Source organism: Silene latifolia, chromosome 10 (assembly GCF_048544455.1).
Source record: "Silene latifolia isolate original U9 population chromosome 10, ASM4854445v1, whole genome shotgun sequence".
NCBI lineage: Eukaryota > Viridiplantae > Streptophyta > Magnoliopsida > Caryophyllales > Caryophyllaceae > Silene > Silene latifolia.
The window spans coordinates 67,211,748-67,230,552 of record NC_133535.1 but is presented as its reverse complement, the minus strand read 5'-3'; positions in this window follow the sequence as shown (position 1 = coordinate 67,230,552).

Here is an 18,805-nt window from a genome sequence, read left to right as displayed (position 1 = left end):
GGTTGAAAGAAAGTGAGAAATCATTTTCAAATGTTATAGAAAGAGGTCAATTTGTAGATTTAACTCCAAATTTAAAATAATGAACCAAAAGTTTACTCAAACTAGATAGAATCTATGCAAGATGGAAAACAACTCGGGAACGAGAAGGGCAACTCGCGATAGGGAACTCACACCCAACAGACAAGAAGGAATTGAACTCTTAAAGGTGGAATTTTTGGATGAAGTCAATAAAGATGTCAACGAACAAGACGCTTTACTCAAAAGGTCAAATGAGTTCCAAAAAGGCGAACTTAACGGAACAAGCCAGAATAGCAAGAATGACAATTGTCGGAGATCGGAATTAGAAAGATCGGTACATCGAGAAAGGTTCACTCAATTTCTAACCACAGAGTCATCCTACTAGGTCCTCCGAACATCAATAGGACAACAACCAGAGGCCACACTCATCCAAAGAGCCATCTGAACCACTCATCGACAAGTCTACTTATAAGCTAATCCTTGAGACAATCATATCCTCTACAATTATAACTTAACAATTTCCCAATCAAAATGTTTCCACCAATATCCTCCACCGAACAAAATCAAAATCCAAAGTCGAAACTAGTAACAATATTATACCCTTTACCAAGATTCAATATTCCCAAACGCATTCATGCTTGAAACCAACCACAAGCAACAAGTTGCACTATCCAATCCATAATTAGCACTAACTATAAGATAAATGGGTTCATCACACAAATCATCTGATCGGTTTACTCAAGATTCACTATCCTACTTCCCAACAATATTCCAATTCCAATAGAAATATTCCTCAAAGGATTAAATATAAGGTCCAAACTTACAATAACATTCCACAAACTTAGCTATCAATCCCCAATACCGTAAAGTAAGGCTCAAATGACAAACGAACAATCCCCGAACGAACAATGCCCAAAACAAATCCAAAATAACCATAGAAATACTCCACCAAGGTAAACTAATCCCATTAGTCTCATCATCAAATCGAAACCAATGTGAGTCTTATTCCACCAAATCACGCGAACCTCAAATCGCAAGGAGACTACAACATTGCCATCATAAGAATTCCATCAAAAATCTAGCTCTCATATTACATGGTCAAATACAGACACAAACTCCTACACCAATTCCCGACAAAACCAAAATACAAAAATCCTCAAATCACATCCCACTAACTCTGTAAACATGGTCAACAAGGTACCAACTATACTAAGTAGATAAGGAGTGATATCGGGATAGAGAAACGGTAAAATATTTTCGAAGGGTGCATGAGCATGACAAGTTAGGAAACTAGGGAGTCGGACCGTAAAGATAACGGTTGACAGAAATAAGAGGTACTCGAGTCAAGAAGATATCTCGGGCAAGAAGAAGATACGTAAACTTCAGCATAAAAACAGGGTTCAACGAACGCTAAAGAGAAGGAGAGGAGAACAGAAGCGGCATAATGAAAGGGTTACCGCTTAACCAGACACTCCTCAAAGCTTATGATCGCTATGATAAGGTTACATCACTAAGGTGCTCAACAAAGACTCAAAAGTCTACCAAAACATAGGACTAACAAGGACTCCACAATGGTAGGTTTTCCTCAACTCAATTGGTTCCAAGAGCCAAAATCAATTCACCACACAAATTCATTTGTTACCATCCAAGTCCCAAAGTATCTCCTTTACAATTCTCGTCATCGAACTTCACTTGCTATGTCATCCCCAAGTACCATGGCTTGTTTACACTATCATCTCACCATTTCGTACTTCTAGTCTCCGATACCATAAATTAGAATCGCATCTTTGAACTCACGAACTACATCGAACAACTCCCCACCAAAATTCCCAAATTCAGATATGATTAATAAGGTCAACCACGTGTTCTCAAATTTCAAAAGGTCAACAAGGGCTACTCTATACTAGATTTGGTCAACTCAAAAGGTTTAACAAACTAACTAATTCCAAAGTACGATACCAATCCATTAAGCAACGTCAATGTCCTATTGTATTCCTTTCAAGGCCTACAAAGATTGGGCTAACTATCATTCCTTTAATTCTCCACAAGAAACATCGAGACTCTCAAATGAAGTAGCTTAGGTTCATTCCAATTTATGTGCTAAGGTAGTACCCATGCTCAATCACCTATAACAAACAAGCTCTCAATAGACATAAATCCCAAGGTGTTTCTCAACTCACTAGGCTCTCACATCAAGCACAACTAACAAGACTAACCAAAGGTCCCCAAGTTATCTTCTCATATACAACTCAAACCTTAAACAATCAATTTCTCAACTCGTTCACGCCCTCCAATGATACATTCACTCACCCTAAGGTACGAGGCTCAGATAAAAACATTCTCTCAAAACCGGGTTCTCTTGAACAAGGGGACTATCCCGTGGAATAAAAGGAAGGTGTCCACAAGGACTCTTATTATAAGAAGAAAACGAACCAAGGATGAATCGGGAGAAAGAATAGAAGAGTAATTACCAAGGCGAGAGAAGAGGAATTAGAAAGACGAATAGACAACTAGATTGAAAGATTAAGGTAGGGTACACTGAATACGAAAAGAAATATCGAGAAAGTGGAAGCATCCTTCATTTGGCATAACCAATCTCCAACATTCGGCAACGGCCACTCAATCTTGGTCACCAACGAGTAAGATCATGGTCATAGCTTCAACGGCACGAAAATTAATAACTAACAATTAACAAACCTAGCTTGTAGGATTGCATTATCTGCGTTTCTTGGAGGGGCCATCTTGCAAAAGAGAACATTGGTTAGCACCTAACAAATAGCAATCACAAACAGGCTACCACATAAAATCCTAAATCTACCCATCCTACCCATCTCTCAAGTGTATTATTTAAAAGACAAGTTATTTATATTGGGGTGCACAAACGTGCGTCGGGAGCAAATATGCTCTGATACCAACTGTGACACCCTCATTTTTAGCGTTAAATAAACACGTAAATTCTACAGAAAAACTGACAGGATATGTTTGTAATTGGTTCAACTAGATAAAACCTGTAATTTTAAAAACTTTTCTAAACCATTCACAAACATTTCCAAATGAAGGGTGCCAAAACCTGCAAAAACAAACAAACTAATTTACATAACATAGCTAAAGTCGCGAGAATAAAGTGATACAAACCAAAGTAAGAGAGGGAGACATATGTCCCTCCAAAATATAAACACAACCATAAGTTTAAAGGTTTACTACAAAATATAACCAAACTAGGTCCAAGGTTCTTTTGCTCGCTAGCTCGTCCATGTACCCCATCTAAACATCATCAACCTGTCAATCACATTTTATACAAACACGAAAGCCACAATTCAGTGGGGAGTAACTTCGAGTTCTCCCAGCCACGAAATGTCATAATTAATATAACATGTAAACATAAGAATATAAATATGAAAACACATAGCCTTAGCATATAGATGCTAGACAATCGTGCTTATCATGTGAGCAACAATATAACAACACATAGTCCTAGCATGCGAACACTAGACCGACTCATACTACACTATCATGTGAATCACATAACATCCAGGAATCCAAACTCTATCAACCATAGCCGGCTTGCATCTCACCTTCTATGATTCATAGAATCACCATACAAGAAAGGGCAATATATCAAAGACAGGCATAAGTTCTTAGCACCGTCAATAGTCACTCTGTAACTCGAGTCTATACCACGAGGTAGGGAAGGTAATCGAACCGGTATCTTGGCTCGAGGTTCTATCAAAACATGGCCAAGATACAACACAACCCTAGCCTAAAATCTCGCATGAGACCTAGACATGCGGATACACACCACCGCACCCAAGACCCACAATTTTTTTAAAACAAAGTGAGTACCCTAAGGAGTCCACCAAAGGGTTGGCTAGTACTTAAGCTGACCACTTACTCTCAAAATAAGTAACGAGGTCATGCCCCAACTTGGATATAAACCCACCAAGTCAGGAACACAAAGGCTATTGAGCAGTGAACATATACTCGTCAAAGACTATAAAGACCTATCTATGACAAACACAACAATACCACACATATAAGCAGCTAACCAACAACACAATCCCCAGTATTAATGGTACTCATAACCTTTATAAATTCAATTACCCAAATTATAAGAATGAGAAACCAACCTGCAAGAAGTATTTAATACCAATTCCATTTCAAGCAATATTAACAATATTAAAGGTTTCAGGGAATCTAAGGCCGTTTCTACAATATAAGAACCCATTCAAAACAACCAACCACTTATGTGAAATAAAAACATAATTAATGGCCTAAAACAAGAATAAGGCCAAATATCCATTTTTCATAATAATTTCATCCAACCGAATTTTTACCCGCAACCCCGATCCCGCGCAGTGCACGGTTCAATCATGGCCGACCAACACACAATTGACTGACATCGATTCAGTCAAAGGGACCAAGGGCTCAGTTTTCGGCATAATCATCCAAACATTACAATTATCGCTATAAAATTCATTTTATGCCTATTCATTACAATTTCATATCATAACCTATCCTAACATGTATAAACTACCAATATAAGCATAATTTTACCAACATCATTATATTCATTACTAACATTATTCATTTCAAAAGATTACCCATATGTTACTTATACTAAATATAACATTAATAAACCCAAAACGACGAACAACGCATGAAAAACCGCGAAACAAGCAACGGGCCGACCGGGCCAACCTGTGGAACTGCCGTGGGCCTCGCGGCTCTGGCCGCGCCACCCCAAACCCTCCATTTCTCCATTTTTGTTCAGTTTAACATCGTCTGAAGCATCAATTAATCATTCCCATTTCATTTCCATACTAATATGTGAACTTAAACTAACAAAAGACATGATTTTAACCCATATATTCATGTGAAATAACTACTCAAATAACATTCACCAAAATCATACAAAAAGCAAAGAATGTGACATTTATTCGTCGAGTAACTCGAAATATGTTACCTTAAGCTAGAAAAAGGCAAATAACCCTTGAGAAAACCCTAAAAACAGTAGCTACCCATCATCCTCTACTATATAGGAGTCCCCTATATCATCCCCATAATCTTCACCTATTAAAAACAACAAAAAGACAACAATAATCACTAAAACCGAAATTATGCCCCAAAATCATCTTAAATCAACATAATGAAAACTGAAATTAAAACATACTAGGATGTAGATCTTGAAGAGAGGATTCCGAAAATATAAATTTTGCGAAAATCCGACTAGAAACGAAGAAGTTATGATGAAATTACGATTGTAAGATTATTTTTTTTTTTTTTTGTGGATTTCGGTCAAGAGGCACAAAAGAAGAACAAAGGAAGTTCTAGGAAGGAATGGGAAGGAGGAAGAGGAGGTGTGCCGAGAAAGGAGAAAGAGGAGCGGGATTTGGCGGAATTTCATTAGTCGGTTTTGGCTCGTTTCGACGATAATTTCGACGATAATTAGAACCGTTTGTCAAATTCAAATTCCGACAATGCCAAAGTTCTTAAACACGAGATTACAAGAAGATTGAGTACTCATATGACCCATTTCCAAAATCGTTTGCCCAATTTTCACAAGAATTTCCATTTTCCCCGATATGCCCTTATTTCGAAATAAAAGGTTTTTACATGGTTTAAATTATTTTTAAACATTTCGAAACTATCAAAATAAATAATTTACTTCAAAATATAATAGAATTATATTTCATTGAATTATTATTACTTCATATACATTAATATTAAATTCAACTTGATTAATAAATTACTTTTGCAATATAATAACGGTCCGAAATTACGGGGTGTTACACATTGGATGAGGAATTGCCCCATATATTTGGGAAATATTAGGGATGGACTTGTTATTCCACTCGGTAAAATTCCTTCTGAAATTTATGTTATTGATGTAAATTTTACTTCCACCACAACGTGAGTATTAGATACCGGTTGCGGTTCTCACCTTTTTAATCATTTACAGGGGCTAAGAAACGTGGAAAAGCTGAGCAAGGGCGATGTTGATCTCCGTCTTGGGAATGGAGCTAGGGTAGCGGCTACATCCAAGGGAACTTATGTGCTTGTTTTAGCAAATGGATTTGAGTTGTATTTGCATAATTGTTTTTATGTACCTTCTATTTCTAAGAACATTATTTCAATTGCTATGTTAGACATAGATGGTTTTAATTTTGCCATTAAAAACAATTCTTGTATTATTTCAAGAAATGACTTAGTCATAGGCCGAGGTTCTTTTATTAATGACATTTATGTTCTAGAAACTTCTAATCCAAGTAAAGACATCTATAATATACAATCGAAGAAACTGAAATCAAGTGATCCAAATGAATCATACATTTGGCATTGTCGATTGGGTCATATCAACGAGAATCGCATCAAAATATTAGTTTCCACTAATGTTATTAAACCATTTGATTTTCAATCATATGGTATATGCGAATATTGCCTCCTAGGAAAAATGACTCGTAATCCTTTTAGTGGTAAAAGGACTCGAGCTAGTGAACTATTGGGACTTATACATACCGATGTATGTGGACCAATGACTAGCACCGCTAGGGGAAATTATGATTACTTCATAACCTTCACCGATGATTTATGTAGATATGAGTATATCTACTTAATGAAGTATAAGAGTGAAGCTTTTGAGAAAGTTAAAGAATTTCAAAATGAAGTAGAAAACCAATTGAACAAAAGGATAAAGGCACTACGATCCGATCGTGGTGGAGAGTATCTTAGTAATGAATTTGATTCACACTTGAAAGGTTGTTGCATCGTGTCACAACTCACTCCATCCGGTACACCACAACTTATTGGTGTTGCCGAAAGGAGAAATCGAACCCTAATAGATATGGTTCGATCCATGATGAGTCAAACCGAGTTACCCGACTCGTTTTGGGGATTTGCAATCCAAACCGCAATCAAATCATTGAATAATAGTCCAACAAAGGAAACCGAAAAGACTCCATATGAGATGTGGAAAGGAAGGGTTCCTAATATATCCTATATGAAGATTTGGGGATGTAATGCTTATATCAAGGCAAAGACCGACAACAAGCTTGCCCCACGATCTGAAAAATGCATCTTTGTAGGTTACCCCATTACCTCCCGAGGATATTACTTCTACAAACCTCAAGAAAACAAAGTGTTTGTGTCTAGTGACGCTGTCTTCTTAGAAAGTGAGTTTATTTCTAAGAGACAGAGTGGGAGAAATTTTGAACTTGATGAAGTTCAAGAGCCACAAACCGAAGTAGAGACGCAAGAAGACGTTCCTTCGTCGTCTAATTCTGTTGTTATTCCTCAACCGAGGAGGTCAGGCCGAGTTTCTCACCATCCTGATAGATATGTTGGACTTATCGAAGAGGATGGGACCCTCGATCTGTTACTTTTAGAAAGTGACGAACCCGCCACCTACAAAGCTGCAATCTCTAGTCCCAATTCAGCTTTATGGCTTGAAGCCATGAAATCCGAAATGAGTTCTATGCATAAAAATCAAGTATGGAACTTGGTGGATTAGTCTGAAGGGGAAAGACCTCTTCAGTGCAAATGGATCTTCAAAGTAAAGAATGGCATAGAAGGATATGACGATGTCTACAAGGCTAGGCTAGTGGCAAAAGGTTTTACTCAAGTTCATGGTCTTCACTATGACGAAACCTTTGCCCCCGTGGCTATGATAAGATCTATTCGGATACTGTTAGCGATCAACGCATTTCATGACTATGAAATATGGCAAATGGGTGTCAAGACCGCTTTTCTGAATGGGCATTTAGAAGATGAGGTGTACATGATACAACCCGAAGGTTTTGTGGATCCAAAAAATCCTAACAAAGTATGCAAGCTTAAGAGATCCATTTATGGTCTTAAGCAAGCATCAAGAAGTTGGAACCATCGATTTAGTCATGTCATAAAAGAAAATGGTTTTACTCGAAGTATTGAGGAACCATGTTTATACATGAAGTTCAGTGGGAGCAATGTTGTGTTCCTAATATTGTATGTGGATGACATACTACTTATTGGAAATGACATTCCTATGTTGTCTTCCGTCAAGGAGTGGCTAGGAAATCATTTCCAAATGAAGGATTTAGGAGAAGCACAACGTATATTAGGTATCTGGATCTATAGAGATAGACCCAAAAGGATATTGGCATTAAGTTAAGAATCTTATGTTGATAAGATTCTTCGGCGCTTCAGCATGGACCAATCCAAAAGAGGCTTGGTTCCTATAGTTAGTGGGACCATATTGAGCAAGTCTCAATCACCCACCGTACCCAAAGATGTTGAACGCATGAAGTTTATCCCTTATGCTTCCGCCGTTGGATCAATCATGTATGCCATGATATGTACTCGTCCAGATGTCTCGTATGCTTTGAGCATGACGAGTAGATATCAAAGAAATCCAGGTGAGAGTCACTGGATTCCCGTCAAGAAAATCCTTAAGTACTTGTGAAGGACTAAGGATTTTGTCTTAATGTTTGGAGGTGACTTCGAGCTCTGTGTTAAGGTTTACACGGACTCCAGTTTTCAAACAGATAGAGATGACATGAAATCACAAGCTGGATTTGTTTTCATGCTCAATGATGGTGCCGTAAGCTGGAGAAGCTTCAAGGAAGCTGTGACTGCAGATTCTACAACGGAGGCTGAGTACATAGCAACATCAAAAGCTCCCAAGGAAGCTATGTGGTTCAAGCAATTCTTGGAAGGGCTAAAAGTAGTATCTACCGCCAATGATCCCATTACTCTCTATTGTGACAACAATGGGACAATCTTCCAAGCTAAAGAACCCAAGTCTAGTAATAGATCTTGACATGTACTTAGAAAATTCCATGTAATTAGAGATTTCATCGAAAGGAAGGAAATTGCGATTTTTAAGGTTGGGACGGATGATAACATTGTTGATCCGCTCACCTAGCCTTTATCGCAGGATAAACATGATGGACATGTCGTGTCCATGGGACTTAAACGCATGCCAGTTTTATGTTAGATTTTGATATGAAATAAAAGAGTTGTTTTATTTGTTCATATACATAATCACATTTGTCTTTTAATTTTTCATTACTTTGTCATGTTCAAATGGGTTGTAAAGACAAGATTAAACCCCATTAAAGTGAACTAAATTGACATAGTAATCGCCCATAGTCACTTGTATGAGGTGACGTCTCGAAGTGACTAGAGTGTGATGCGATTGATGGCAAGTTCAAGTGCCATAGAGTCATAAGAGATGACTAGTCTATCACATAGGCAGACGATTTGGAACACTCTGTAGGGCCTAATGACCACTTATGGAGTTCTGGCAAATTATATTGCCTGGTCGTGGCAAGAGCTACTGTAGTATTGTAATGAGTCGATTTTTTTGATTAAAGACTGTTCGCTCAAGGTGGCATAATTTCAGAGTAACTTTGATTTATGTTCCTACGACCTTCGTAAATGGGGTTAAAAGGGCTTATTTTGGGTTATGATGAGCTGTGGCTAGTCCAAGGGAATAGTGCGATAGGAATTGTCCACCCCCTTGTCAGGGTTAAAACAATATCTCAGGGCCACTCGGGGAGTAATGAAATGGAAATGCGTGGCCACGCTCGGAAGGTATCTATGGTAGATAATTCCGATCAATCAGTTGTTCTCCAGATCGAGGAAACCACTTTCGATATGATCACTTGCAAGTACGGCCTGAAAGACACCTTGCATTGAGTGGGAGATAGAAATAGGACAAGAGAATTGGTTCCGCACACTTGTCGAGGACAAGTGGGAGATTGTTGGAGTGTCCCCGACAATAATGCGATCACATTGTTGATCATATTGAGATCACATGTTTAAATCTCATATTAAGAATACATGAGGGAAAGTAATACTTCTTAGTCAACTGGTCCACACATATCGGTAATGATTGGCTGACTAGAGTTTGACATTACTGTCGTACGACGGTGGTGATCAGTTGATCCCGTAAGGTCATACCTATAGGGTAATGCTCTTAATTGATTATTTAATTAATCGATGCCGATACGAGTTAATTAAATTGCTTAAAATTGACGGATGATTTTGTGAGTAAAATTATGTATCTTATTGTAATTCGATTAAATAAGATACGGTCTAAGTAATCGAATCGTTTTATTACTTAGATTAAATTATTGTTTACGAAACAATTGAAACAGATTGAATAATTTATTATAAATACAAGTTGTTGTAATTTATAATTCGATAAACCATTTTTGTACAAGTAATTAAGAATTACTAGTTAATTTTGTATGTGACATATTTTATTAATATGTTAAAAATACACTATAGTGTAACATGTCATGTAACATGTGACATATGACAAAATTGACAATTGACAAATATAAAATGGACCTTCCATTTTATGTTGGGTGTACCGAAGATGGGGAGGGTTAGGGTTTTAAATTGTATTGATTATTTTAAATAGAAAACACAATGATCACTCTAGTATATAGCCATGCAACCCTATAGCTTTTTAGAAGAGCAACTTTTGCATGCATTGGCTCCCTAAAGTCCCACCCCCACCCGGTTTTTCTACCTAGAGGAAGCCAAGGGTTTCTTCTATAATTATTCACCTCTACACTATATAGTTTTCTAGTGTTAGAAAATATAAACAACTCTCTACATTTGTGAAATATTTTAGAGAAAGAAACTGATACAATTCTGATGGCACTACTAATTAAATTAATTTAGTGCACTGCCAGGGATCGAACACGGGTTTGAATTAGTGGTAACTGATGCAATTAGGAGTAGTTAGGATGGAATAAAACTAATCAAAAGATTAGATTTCATTAGTTAGATTATTATCTTTTAGTTGTCAGATTATGATATTGAATTAAAATCAAAGTTGTTGCTTTGTTTGTGTTTACAAGTTTGTGTAAACACCTCGGTTCGACGCGTTCGTTCCAAACCTGGTTTCTGTCTGACACGTTTTCAGGCTTAAACTAGATCGACTAGCAATAGGTCTTGCAACATCGATCACCATTGGTTGGATTATAGGTCTAATCCAAGCAAATATCCGGTTACCTAATTCCTGGTTTGTTGTTCCTTTACTGTTTTCGTGGCTTGTTATTGTTTCCGTTTGTTTCATTATTGTGCTGCTTCCGCGAATCAACGAAAGTTTATAACTTTCGTATCATAAGTGGTATCAGAGCTTCGGCTCTTGATTTCCTCAAATCTAGACGGTCCTAGGCGTGTCAAAGCCAAGTTTTTAGTTGAATTTCTGATTGCGATTGGAATTCAAGGGTTAAACTCAAGCAGGTAGTTTGAGGGTTAATCGGTTTTTATCCAAGGAGCACGGTTCTAGTAACTTGCTGCTCAAGGCGTGAGGTTGCAAAAAAAAAAAAAAAAATACTATTCACGTGGTACTGTTCACCAGGGGGAAAACATGTCGAGATTTTTCTCGTTTGAAAGCAACTATGAGGAGAATGTTATGTTTGATCCGACATTGCCTCCTATTTTTGATGATTATATTGATGAGGAAACAGTTGAGGAGGTTAATGCTGAAGTTCTTCTCGTACAAGGAGGGTGGAGGGGTGGAAAGCACGGGTGGAGACGGCACAAGAGGGTTATAAATGATTACTATGGTTGAAAATTCATAGAGATTGAAGATGATGAGTTGAAGAGGAAATTAATGATTTGCCCAAATAATTTCCCGTTCTTCTTCATCAATTTTGCATCTGAATTTGCTAGGATTGTATTCGATCCAGGGGAATTCTAGGGTTCTAAGAATCGGGACGATTCTTTTGAAGAAAGGGAGTATGATACAATTCTGATGGCACTACTAATTAAATTAATTTAGTGCACTGCCAGGGATCGAACACGGGTTCGAATTAGTGGTAACTGATGCAATTAGGAGTAGTTAGGATGGAATAAAACTAATCAAAAGATTAGATTTCATTAGTTAGATTATTATCTTTTAGTTGTCATATTATGATATTGAATTAAAATCAAAGTTGTTGCTTTGTTTGTGTTTACAAGTTTGTGTAAACACCTCGGTTCGACGCGTTCGTTCCAAACCCGGTTTCTGTCTGACGCGTTTTCAGGCTTAAACTAGATCGACTAGCAATAGGTCTTGCAACATCGATCACCATTGGTTGGATTATAGGTCTAATCCAAGCAAATATCCGGTTACCTAATTCCTGGTTTGTTGTTCCTTTACTGTTTTCGTGGCTTGTTATTGTTTTCGTTTGTTTCATTATTGTGCTGCTTCCGCGAATCAACGAAAGTTTATAACTTTCGTATCATAAGTGGTATCAGAGCTTCGGCTCTTGATTTCCTCAAATCTAGACGGTCCTAGGCGTGTCAAAGCCAAGTTTTTAGTTGAATTTCTGATTGCGATTGGAATTCAAGGGTTAAACTCAAGCAGGTAGTTTGAGGGTTAATCGGTTTTTATCCAAGGAGCACGGTTCTAGTAACTTGCTGCTCAAGGCGTGAGGTTGCAAAAAAAAAAAAAAAAATACTATTCACGTGGTACTGTTCACCAAGGGGGAAAACATGTCGAGATTTTTCTCGTTTGAAAGCAACTATGAGGAGAATGTTATGTTTGATCCGACATTGCCTCCTATTTTTGATGATTATATTGATGAGGAAACAGTTGAGGAGGTTAATGCTGAAGTTCTTCTCGTACAAGGAGGGTGGAGGGGTGGAAAGCACGGGTGGAGACGGCACAAGAGGGTTATAAATGATTACTATGGTTGAAAATTCATAGAGATTGAAGATGATGAGTTGAAGAGGAAATTAATGATTTGCCCAAATAATTTCCCGTTCTTCTTCATCAATTTTGCATCTGAATTTGCTAGGATTGTATTCGATCCAGGGGAATTCTAGGGTTCTAAGAATCGGGACGATTCTTTTGAAGAAAGGGAGTATGATACAATTCTGATGGCACTACTAATTAAATTAATTTAGTGCACTGCCAGGGATCGAACACGGGTTCGAATTAGTGGTAACTGATGCAATTAGGAGTAGTTAGGATGGAATAAAACTAATCAAAAGATTAGATTTCATTAGTTAGATTATTATCTTTTAGTTGTCATATTATGATATTGAATTAAAATCAAAGTTGTTGCTTTGTTTGTGTTTACAAGTTTGTGTAAACACCTCGGTTCGACGCGTTCGTTCCAAACCCGGTTTCTGTCTGACGCGTTTTCAGGCTTAAACTAGATCGACTAGCAATAGGTCTTGCAACATCGATCATCATTGGTTGGATTATAGGTCTAATCCAAGCAAATATCCGGTTACCTAATTCCTGGTTTGTTGTTCCTTTACTGTTTTCGTGGCTTGTTATTGTTTTCGTTTGTTTCATTATTGTGCTGCTTCCGCGAATCAACGAAAGTTTATAACTTTCGTATCAGAAACACTCATAAAATCCTCTCCTCTTAACCGAAAAAGAAGAGAACAAAATCCAATTTTTGTGTCAAGTTTAAGTTAGATTTTAATTAATACTAAATCATATTAATTAAAATTATTAAGGGTGTTACTTTGGGTATAATTCCTTGGGAGAGATTCTCCAGTTGAATCTTGTTCTTCCACATTTTAGAAAGCTCAAGAACTAGTAAGAAGGTGAACTTCCTAGTGCCCTTTGATCCGAAATACTCAATGTAAGAATTGATTTTCTCCTTACTCTTGTATTTGTTTTGCATGCATAAGATATGGAATTAATTTTATGACTAAATTAATTATTCACATATTCAATATGTAATCAAATGAGATTAATGAATCCCAACACCTGCCACCTGACTCGTCTAGGTAACCCAACATCTGCTCGCATCAAGCTGTTCTGCATCTCCCTATCCGACATGAAGTTTCCTGATTTGCTGCACGACTTCTCACCTGCCTCTTCCTCCAATTCACAACAATCAGCCCACAGGATGTCTTCTGGTATGTTACTTTTGTGTTGTCATTCGTGTTATCTCTACTTGTATGAAATTTTGCTGTCCACCTGGTATTTGTGGTGCCTGAGATCTGGCTGCTTGCAGGCTCAAAATTTGACCCTCTAAAGGCTATTTTCCAGAGTGCTAAAAGAAAGAGAGCTGCTGCGAGCCCTGACGTAGCCTTTGCCTCCAAGAGGAGTGCCCCTGCTGCTTCCTTCCAGTCTCCTCCTACCCATTCCAGCACTGCCCGTCCTGAGCCCTTAGAAGTCAGCCCACTGTCCCTTTATCCTCCTACCCCACCTGCTTGTCCTTCTGCTGCTGCCAGTGGCGGCATCATTGCCCACTTCCCTGAGGGCCTCGGGAACATAGATAAGGTGCCATACTGGCTTAAGATAGACCAGATCCTCTTCCCTCCACTTGTGGAGGTCTTCTAGAAATTCTCGCCAGAAGAAATGGCGGAGAATGATGTGCATAACGCTTTATGGTAAGTACTCTCTCTCTGCCACCTGTTCTGATTTATCCATGCCAGTCTTGTTAACTTTTCCCTTTCTATTCTCAGGCCTTCCAGTCAGCCCTTTACAATAGGAAGATGATTAAAGTAGTCCAAACTACCAGCAGGGCCACTAGTGTCAGGAATTAGGAGCTGACTGGGACATTGCTGAGTTGGAGCAACAGCGCGCTGACCTTAGAGGACGGGTTGTGGAGCTGAAAGCTGAGCTTGCTGGAGCCAAGAAGAAGTTAAAGGAGGGAGCTGATCAGCTGGCACGTACCCAGGAAGTGTGCAGTACCTTCTCTGATTCTCTCAAGCGCTCTGACGAGAATATCAGCGAGCTGATTTCCCTGGCCACCAAGATTGTTGCTTATGCTACCTGGCGGGGAAAGATCAGTGCAATGGCAATGATCATGAACTTAACAACAGGGGCTACTTCTTCAACTGGTCTTGTTCCGTCACAAGCGACACAAGATTTTTTCGAAGGTGCAAATCTGAAGGAATATGTTGAAGAACTGGAAAATATAGCGTCACAAATGAAGAAATCTCTTGATAAAGCTTCTTCATTGTCAGATGTTGGGAAGGTGTCCAAGAAAAAAAACCAAGGCAGCTGTTTTGGTAATTTTTACCGGATTAGGTTAAGCGAGGTCAATGCGGTCTTACTCGTTGCATGTTGAGTGGATGTTCGTGTTTAGTGCAAAGTAAAGGAATTAAGTACGCAAGTATAAATTGACACATGGGATTTGGTGACGCGGAAAACCAAATATGGAAAACAACCACGGGAAGGGACGGTACCCTTCCAAGGATTGCACTAGCTTGTTAATAAGAGAACGAGTACAATGGAGACGGAATGTAAACCTAGCTAGCACAATGTATTATGCATGTGGGATCTTGAATGCCCTTTCTTGTTTGCCCCATTTGCTATTTATAGGGTAAGAACCCTAGATATGTCCTACTCCGTTTATGGCAAGGAATATTAGTCCTGTCACAACTCTTTCCATAAACGGATCCTCTTCCTCCATTCTCCCTAATCTCCCTGAAATCTCCCTGAGGATTCCTTGGCACACGGTTCCTTCTGTTCTTGGGATTCCTGCGGCTATAAGCTCCTTGGCCCAACTCACTGAACGGAACTTCTTGGGCTTGCTCCATATTAGGCCAATAAGCGGATTTTGGCCCAAACAGCAGCCAAGAAAAAAAAACAAGGTTGAAAAATTCAAGTTTACGCCTACCGTAGAGGGTGTGTCACTTGCAGAAGATGCTGATTTGGTTGACAAAGCAGATGATGGGGTGGTGTCACAGATTATGGAGACCGTTGATTTTTATAATACCGCTGAACTGAATGAAGCCTGTCGATGAGAGGAAGAGGAGTGCGGAGGAGATGAAACTGACTATTCTCAATTAACGGGTCAGATTTAAGAGACAATTTGTAGCCCGGCCGAAGTTTCGGAAGCTTTCATGAAGTCCTCATTAAATGAGGAGTAGAAAAGTGGTGAAGGGGAAGTGCCTGTTACTAGTGGCCCCCCTGAGGTGGCTGAACATGTTGTTGAGAAGGATGATTTAGAAGTAGCTGATAAAGTGGATGAGGATGTGGTAGTGCAGTCAACTGAAGATGGTTCATATTCATTTCAGTTGAAATTTATTTCGACTTCAGATATTGAGAACGCGTTGCAAGGATTGTCAGATATTGGTGACGGTGAAGAGCTCAGGAAGAGTTTGTGCAGGATATGGATATGGAGCCGTCTCAAGCAGGGGATAATGATGACTTGAAAGAATAGGGGCCTTCCTATGAACCTGAACCACAAGTGAATGGATTAATGCCTGGGAAGGCTATGGATGTTAGTGGTATCCAGGGAGCGGACCAGCCTGTTTACCAAGCCATCTTCAGTGAAACGAAGATTCCGGGGGTTGAGTCGACCGTTGTTTTGACCGCATACCTAAAAGGAGCAGCTCAAGAAGAGTCGGAGATCGGTTGTGGCATGGTCAACGAACAGGAACAAGGTCCCCTTTCGCAACCAACTTGTCCCGGCTTGTTTCAGAATGAGGTTGTGGCTATGGATGTTGTTTGGGGAGCAGATAAGGTGGTTGTTGAAGCACCCTCTTCTAAATTTAAGTTGCCTGAATTTAATTTGACTGTTTCTTCTACTACAGAGCTAAATGAGGCATTTCAAGGGGTTCCATCTGAGCATTTTGGAACGACTGATACGAGAGGCCCCTTCTAAACCAACCGTTCCTGCGGCTGGTCGTGAAATATATGTCCCCCGGAGTAACCTGGACCACCACCCCTTCCTATTTCATTCAGCTGAGCACCTGCAGTGCATAGATGTGGTCCCCGAGAATCTTGGTTGTACCATTGATTGTGGGGTACCCATGCCCGAGCAGGACTTTATTACGGCAGACCTGCAGTGCAATAAGAATTTATTCAGCAATGTTTTTAGTGTGAGGAAAGACGTCCTGGACTACGTCTTTAACAAATCAGAATCTTTTTTTGAAAGGGTGAGTCTATTTTAACTTCGATGTCAAACATAGTAATACTGGGACCATTCTGAAGCAGTCTATAAGTCGTCGTATACATTTTTGCCTAATAAAGTGTTTTTTTAGGGAACAATTGGCAGTATTATCAGACTTTTTTTTCGTGTCACGGGAAGACATGTTAAACCTCGAACCTGTACAGGAAGTTATGTCTTATGTAATTGATTGTTGGTGCTTACTAATCAATAAGATGATTTATGACCAAACTGCACCAGTTGCATCTTCTCGTTGTTTCTTCGGGCTTAGTCACACCGTATTTTTCCTATCCTCACTCAATCCCATTTGTATAGTTTTCACTTTAATTATAACGTAAGTGTCTAAGTTTAATAGCGCTGCCCTTCGTTTGAACAGAGTGCTGCCCTGGATATTTGGAACGCCAAGAAGAAGGGAATAGTTGTTGACAAAACAGATGAGATCTGGTCTGGGTAGCATGCTTGGAATCAATCATGTGTGTCTCCATTTCAACTTGATTCTGATATGGTAAGTGTAATTGTAAAAGTGTCATCAGATGGAAGTGTAGAGGGTCATTGAAAGTGTAGATATGGTCAAATTGGAAAGTGTAAATGTTATCACATTGGAAGTGTAAATGTTAGCATATGGATAGTGTAAATGTGATTATAATGAAAGTGTAAATGTGATTAAATTGAAAGTGGAATTGTGATGATATGGAAAGTGTAGATGTGATTCTAATAAAAGTGTAAATGTGATTAAATAGTAATGTAAATGGGATTAAATAGAAAGTGTAAATGTGATGATATGGATAGTGTAAATGTGATATTATGTAAAGTGTAAATGGGATCATATGGAAAGTGTAAATGTTATATTATGGAAAGTGTAAATGTGATGATACAGATAGTGTAAATGTGATCCTATGCAAAGTGTATATGTGAAATATTATGAAGTGTACATATGATTAAAATAGAAAGTGTAAATGTCACTATATAGAAAGTGTAAATGTTATATTATGGAAAGTGTAAATGTGATCATATGCAAAGTGTAAATGTGATCATATGCAAAGTGTAAATGTGAAATATTGTGAAGTGTAACTGTTATGGGGTTGTTCTCACTTGCTCCAGGTCTTCATCCCGGTATTATCTAGTAATAATGATCATTACAGCTGTGCTTGCATAAACTTCGCATCCGAGCAGATAGAGTATCTGGACAACCGTTCTTACGATGATGATTTTGAAAAGCTTCCATATTTTGGAATTGCTAGTATTGTGGTAATAACTATAAACAACATTCATAAATTACCTTTAGTCTAAAGGTATTGCCAAAGGTTCAAAGGTCAGCGGGTTTAATTTTATCAATGTATAATTTAAATGGCAAGGTAGGGGTTATTCGAGGTTTGACTGCGGGGTTTACATGATAATACACATGTTGCTTTTCTGTGGGAAATCTTTTGACTGCACCCTAGGGGTGAGGGACGTTATCAACCTCATCCAGGCTGAAGTTGTTTCGACCCTGGTCCTAAGTGACCTTAATAAAGCGAGGGAAGACGTTCGGCAAAGGATATCCTAATTCAAGGCAAAGCATGCTCAAGTACTGAATTCGGGCTCGAATTCTGCACAAAAGAGGAATCTGGACGATGAGGAAGAGATTATTTACAGTAAACGGCTCCGTACCTCAAACCCACCTCATAATCGTGTAGAAGGAAGCCTCGTGGTCAAACCTGTAGCCATACCTGCGGAAAGGAACCCTGTGGTCATACCTGCAGCTGTGCAGTCTTCAGGAAGTCAACCCATGTTGGCCATAAGGAGCAGCCCTCGGGGCGGGGGGATGGTCTGGGATGCTCACTCGGTTGTGGGGCTGCTGGTACTTACACTCTTGTTGTCTCCACATTCTTACGGAACAATCAAACTTTGGTCAGGGGTGTTAGATCGTATCGAAAGCGTGCGGTGGACCATTGGTTCTT